This window comes from Benincasa hispida, chromosome 7, assembly GCF_009727055.1.
Source record: "Benincasa hispida cultivar B227 chromosome 7, ASM972705v1, whole genome shotgun sequence".
Classification (NCBI taxonomy): domain Eukaryota; kingdom Viridiplantae; phylum Streptophyta; class Magnoliopsida; order Cucurbitales; family Cucurbitaceae; genus Benincasa; species Benincasa hispida.
Window position 1 is genome coordinate 1,618,569 of NC_052355.1, and position 6,545 is coordinate 1,625,113.

General features: G+C 32.0%; 1 non-coding gene across 1 annotated transcript; it reads right to left on the reverse strand.

The window, feature by feature from the left end:
- Positions 1 to 5,971: 5,971 nt before the first annotated feature.
- Positions 5,972 to 6,043, reverse strand: TRNAH-GUG. Its single transcript has one exon. It is a non-coding gene; the product is annotated as a tRNA-His (tRNA).
- Positions 6,044 to 6,545: the final 502 nt, after the last annotated feature.

Here is a 6,545-nt window from a genome sequence, read left to right on the forward strand (position 1 = left end):
CTAGATAAACTAGTTAACAAGTAACCTAGAGGGTTTTAGGGTCTTAGACTTATTCATGAACTCCCCCTCTCATTCCCAAAATCTTATGCTCTAATACCAACTTGTCACACCCCCTTCTAGATTACCCTCTTAATCTAAAAGAGGATATGACCGCGGTAGTTACTAGCCCTGCTGCCAGCACCCACCACCTTAGCCCTCTAATTTAAATGCCAATTTGCTAAACATTAATAATGTATGAATATGGTACGCCTCCCTAAAAGTTCAACAAAATATTATATAAACACATGCATATAGCTATGATATAACGTCTAAGGGGAGAAACATTCACAGATGGGCCCAAACATCTCTAACAGAACCCTAGTCTCTCTCAAACATGTGTACATAAACAGATCAACAACCTAAATCCTCTTAATAAGCCGAGTCTTTCAGTGGCAAGCAGCAGCAGGATCAACTCTGAGAAATCTGACCCCCTACCTGAGAAGGGAAAACACAGAAATTCTGTGAGCTAAATGCCCAGTGAGCGACCATAAAATCGTATAATATCATGCATTACAACACTATGAACATGTAAATATACTAATGAGTATCACGAGCAATTGTCTCTAAATGTAGCTTTAAACCATTCTTAGATATCATCAAACATCATTATTTTCTAGTTGAGAACGAGCCTAAATGCTCTAGCTCCCAACGTTTATTACCGACCAAGAGACTCATACTTCGGCCTCTCATTCAAAACTACCTACGTGCATGTGGCCAGACTAAGTATTGTCATAACTTATGTACTTCCGCTCAGATACCTTCTCAAACATGTTCTTCAGTATCGAGCTACTAAGATACCTTCTCAAATTTCCTTTGGTATCAAATTGGTCAGGTACCTTCTCAAATATCCTTCGGTACCGGGGTATTTTATAGCATCAAGTTAAGTTCCATTGCCTACCATCTACACAAGAACTCATTTTCTTATAGCCTTCCTCTAGGAAGCATATTTCAACATTAGAACTTACCTATTGTAATGACTACATGACATACCTTGGCCTGTGCTACATATATACAAGCCGGGAACATGCGTTAAGTTATTCTCCAACCATTTGTTGCTTGAAGGAGTATAAATTCATCATTCATGTCACTGTAACTTACTTGATCTTATATGCATAAGTACTGGAGACATTAATTCACTTAGTCACTCACCGCTAGTCAAGCTCTTAATGGTTTATACGCTCCTCCTAACTATTCTTGGCCTAAAAGGACATAATTCTCGGTTAAACTACTTGGAATTCTTAGTAAAATACCTCAATTAATTCATTTATTAAAGAAAATTTCATCAACAAAGATAGCTTTACTGGTGAGATCCCCACGAGCAAGGTCAGCGAGATCAGCGAGATCCTCTAGAGCGAGATCAAGCTTTTCCTGGCTAACTTTCATCTTAGTGATACTTTTCTTACCAGCGATACTCAACCTAATTCCTAGAGAGATTTCCTTCTAGAGTGAGATCAGCGAGATCCTCATCCCTATATCTCGCTATAACTCCCACAGTGAACTATTTGTTTGTTCTTCTCAAGCAACTATCTGCTTATGCACCGATTCCCTATTATAAATTCAAAAATTTATAAGTCAAAATCCAGAGCTCTTTTCAAGAAACATCCTTCTAAAAACTTGTTTAGAATTGAGTTAAATTTCTTACCTTAAAATTTCAGCCAAGAATTCCTCATAGTTTTTCTTGGAACTTCTAATTTTCACCTCGAGCCATGATTAACCTAAGATTCTGCCTTCTCTGTACTTTCTTCACTTCTTGTTTTTCTCCTTGTGCAATCTTCCACCGGTAAGACAACCTCGCAAACTAGAATCTCTCAGTTTTTGAATGGCACCAATTTCACTAAATGCTCATGTCAATTACCAAAACCATGCTTTTGAAATTCTTCTTCCAAAAACTTCTCGCCGCCTCCAGAGTTCAACGGTTAACTGCCACGTTACTCATCATTTAATATGTTTTTCCTTCTCTTCCATCATAATTCCTATAAATAAACATGAATTACTACTTAATAAATATATAATATAACATTTCTTTGGCTAAACATGCTTATCTAGGAAACCTAAAGTTTGGGGTTTACATAATGACTGGAACAGGTGAGTGAGTAACAAATAGGGCCTGTGACAAAGCCATATGAGAACAAAGAAATCACTTCCACTCAGTCTATGTCTCTAGTATTTAAATGTTTTGAAATTAGGTTTTATTTTCAGATAGAAAATTTTATTGTTTTGAATGTTTTCCTTATAAAAGTTTTAGGAGACCCCGATTAAATGCTTTATCTATTTGTTCATTTATTGATTTAATAAATTGATTCGAAATAGTAATTTCTAGTTTAATAAATTCTACTTTATTGGTAAAAATGGTTTGAATGTAAATGTAGAGTAATAATCCTTGTCAGAGTACTCGAAATATCGGGTCGTCACACAATATACCCACCAAGGTGAAAATCTTTAAGTGGAAAACCTTCCACAAGTGTCTCCCTCTAGTGGCAGTTACTACAATTTGGGTCCCAGCCTTGTATTCTCCATTGTTTGCGGAATCCATGTCTTTGTGTGAAGGGTTTCATTTTCTCTGAGGTTGCATCATGAGTCCATGACTTTTGGTTCTGATTGCCTCTCACTGCTATGGCTTGTTCATGGGCATCTATTTCGATTGCACACATGAATGTCTGGATTTATTTACGTTATGGGATATCTTAATTAATGCATTAATTATGTCAACTAATATGCAAAATATAAATTATATCAACTAATTTGTTATATCTTAAAAAATTTGATATAATTTTCATGACATGCAATTTACATCTAGCCTACGTTTATAATAAATCAATAGTAATCTGAAAAGTGGACCCCATTTACTGTTACCGTTACTATTGTTGTTTGATTCTAAATGGTAACAGTAATAGTAATAGTAAATGTGACAGATTTGTAATTCTAAGTAAATGTGATTAAAAGCAATCCAATTACATTATAATTGTGGCTCATTACGATTGATCTATCAATAAAATCTCATTACGATTACACCAATTTTTATTATCGATTGATAAATGTGGCCATATTTCAATCATAGTGAGTTACAGGCCTCAATCACGAAGGAAATTTGATTTATTTTATTTTGTTTACATAAAAATTCAATTTATGTTGAGCCCATTTACACTAACACTGCTAATGGAATGAAAAATGTTGAGCCCGTTTTGCACATTTTACCCATTTGTCTTCTCTTCATGCTCATCCCTCAAACGCTTTTCGTGGTAATCTTTAAGCTTAGTATTTGGCTTTGGATTATCTGTTCCATTTTTTCTTTCATTCGGTTGATCTTCGTAATGACTCTCTATGGGTTTGCTTTTATGTTCATTGCTCGATTGTAGATTTGTTCATGCGTGTAGTTGATTGTACATTCATTTGCAATTTCAAACCACGTTTAGTGGGTAAATGGTTCTTGTAGGCCCATGCTTCATTCAAATTATAAAATACTAATAAACACTACCAATCGTAATCAAGTGGATCCAACTTTTCATATTCTCATCGATTATTTTTATTTATACATGCATAAACGCGACGTTAGTCACTCATGTAACTTAAATTATTTCACGTTGAATTAGTCCATGTATTAAGACATAGACTTATTATAATTAAAATAAAATAGTAGACAAATATAATTGAAGCTTTTAAAAAAATTATGATAAATATAAGACAAACTATCAAGATTTATGTGGGTGAATATGTATATATTGAAAGAGTAGTTTCGAATCGAGATTAGCTTTTCTTTAAATATATTTCTTTAAAAAACCAAATAATGGTTTTTTGAAACTTTTAAGGACAAACATAGTTTTTAAACTTTTAAGTTTGTGTCTAATTTTTTTTGTACTTTAAAAATTGTTAATAACCCAAGTTTCTCAACTTTTGATTTTGTTTCTAGATCCATAAATTAAATAATTTTTAATAAGTTTGAACTTTCAATTTTGTATTGTGTTTCTAAGATATTAACAAAATGTAAAAATAAACTGATATGTTGAATATAAAATTAAATTGTAAAGATATATCCTAAACATATAATTGTTTGTCTTGTATAGATCCATGAATTTTAAAAAATGTTGAACAATTCAAATACTTATTTGACAAAATATTAAAAATTTGAGGACCTAGTAAATTAAAATTGTTTGTTTAAGAAACTATATTAAACATATTTTAAGGTTCAGAGATATATTGTGTTGGGTTTTATGTCCTAAAACTCGCAATTTATAAAATGATAAACATTTTCTATAATCAATAAACTTATTATTGATTTTATAAATTGTATGAAAGTCTAAATCCAATAAACTAAGACACATGACTATTACATGAGTACTTGATCTTTACGTGGAGACATAAGAGTGGATGAGGTTCGAGTAAATAGTCAAAATGATCTATAGTACATGAATAAGGTTGGGTACCTTATTCTGGTAACACCATTGGATGCAGCCTACTCTGTAGTTGTTACAAAGAGTTGTAAAGTGCTACATAAGATGTGATTCTAATTCTTACATATTATGGCATGAGGAGTGGTGGCGTCTTATGTAATGAGTTTGCATAAGATCGGACCAAGAAATAAGTCACTCTTACTTTATAACGTTGTTTAATCCTGAGCTAACTATGAACCCTTGTCTATTCCGGATTATGATTAGATTTGCATAGGTAAGGGTTGGCTCAACAATGCCGGCTCAATAAGACTCCCATTTCAGGGGTAAGACCTAATAGATAGTTGGGGATGTAGGGTGCAAGACAGAGTTCACGCCTATTTGATTTAAGGATAGAAGAAAGGTTGTTCTCTCAAGTACTGAATCCAAGTCTTGAACAAGGGGCCCCACCCTCTCACTGGGCTGAGAGAGTTTGGTTTAGTGATTGGATCACAAACCAGTTGTTCATTAGAGGATCAGTAGGAACTTGAGGAATAAGACGTAATCTCGGGGGTAAAATAGATATTTGACCCAGCAACGAAGAACCTGGGAAGGGTCAACTTGCTGATTATGGTTAAATCATGTGGACATAATATATCTACAGTGAGGGGAGTGCAACTATGAGCTTTAGTGGAGTGACCCATTAGAATGAGAATTAATCTGGTCTAATGAGTTTAGCCAATTAATCTTGAATCGTTGGAACACATGATCTGTAGGTCCGCGAGGTCCCCCTACCTCGTAAATGGATTAGCTCTAGAATAACGTGATAAATTAATTTAAAATGTTCAAATTAGAATTAAGAGAATTAGTAATTATATGAGATATAATAACATGTTTAATTTGAGAATTAAACGAAATAGAAGAATTTATATTTTTAATATGATTTAAATATATATAGATGGATGTGTGTAAAAATTAATTTAATATTTGATATTAAATTAATTAAGTTTTATTTAAAAATTAATTTTATAAAATTAAAATTTTCAGTTTTAAAATAAAAAATGGATTTTAAAAAATCAAGTTTTTTTTATTTTTTATTTTGAGATAAAATTGGAAAATAGGAAAAACAATACAAAAAAATGGAAAAACATGTTTTTCCATTATCCATCTTCCTCATGCTCACACACTTTCCATTTGCTCTTCTTCATTTATTTCAAGCATGAGCTGCAACTCATGCAAATTTCTCCCTTACATGATGGTTTGTTGCAACTCATGCAACTTTCTCCCTTACATGATAGTCTTAGTATATTGAAGAGTTTGGAGTCAATTTCAGGGGTTCCATTCAAGAGAGAATTACTTTATATTTTGCCAAAATTAATGAATTAGTGTGCTTAAATGATTATTTTTGCTTTCGCTGTTACTCATACAATCCTACATATTGAATATAAAATTGAAAGTTTAAGTTTTAAATACTATTGTTATTACATCCATTTTTTGAGAGACAATACTTGAAATAAATAAATTATAATTAAGGCATCTAAATAAAACAGATAATTTAAAATTAAAATTGTGGCTGCTGGGATTCGAGCCCAGGTCTCCACGGCCACAACGTGGAATTCTCACCACTAAACTACAGCCACTTTTATATTTTTGAAGTCAAAATTTAAATCTCATTACGTTTTTCTAAATCTATTAAATACTTAGCGTGAATTAATCGTAATGTTTGTTTATTTGTTCTGTTTTATTTTAAAATTTTGAAATACATTATTAACACCAAAATCAATAAATAATAGGATAACATTTTAAATAGTAAAACTGCTTAAAATATTTTCAAGCATAACAAAATGTTTCTATCTACAGTGATAGACTACAATGGGCATCTATTAGTAGGTGATAGACGATAATCTTAACATTGTGTGATGCTAATATTTTTTAAGTGTTATAGATATTAAAGTTTATTCAATTACTCATGTTTATGTATCGATGAAAAATCACAAGTTCTCAATCAATGCTCTGTTATCACATGCAAGTTTTTAACTTCATAATTATACAATAACCTTAACATTATCTAAAACAATAAAAGTCATGATCTTTAAACGAGATGATTTTCACAATAACATTAATTAGAATAACATGTGTAGA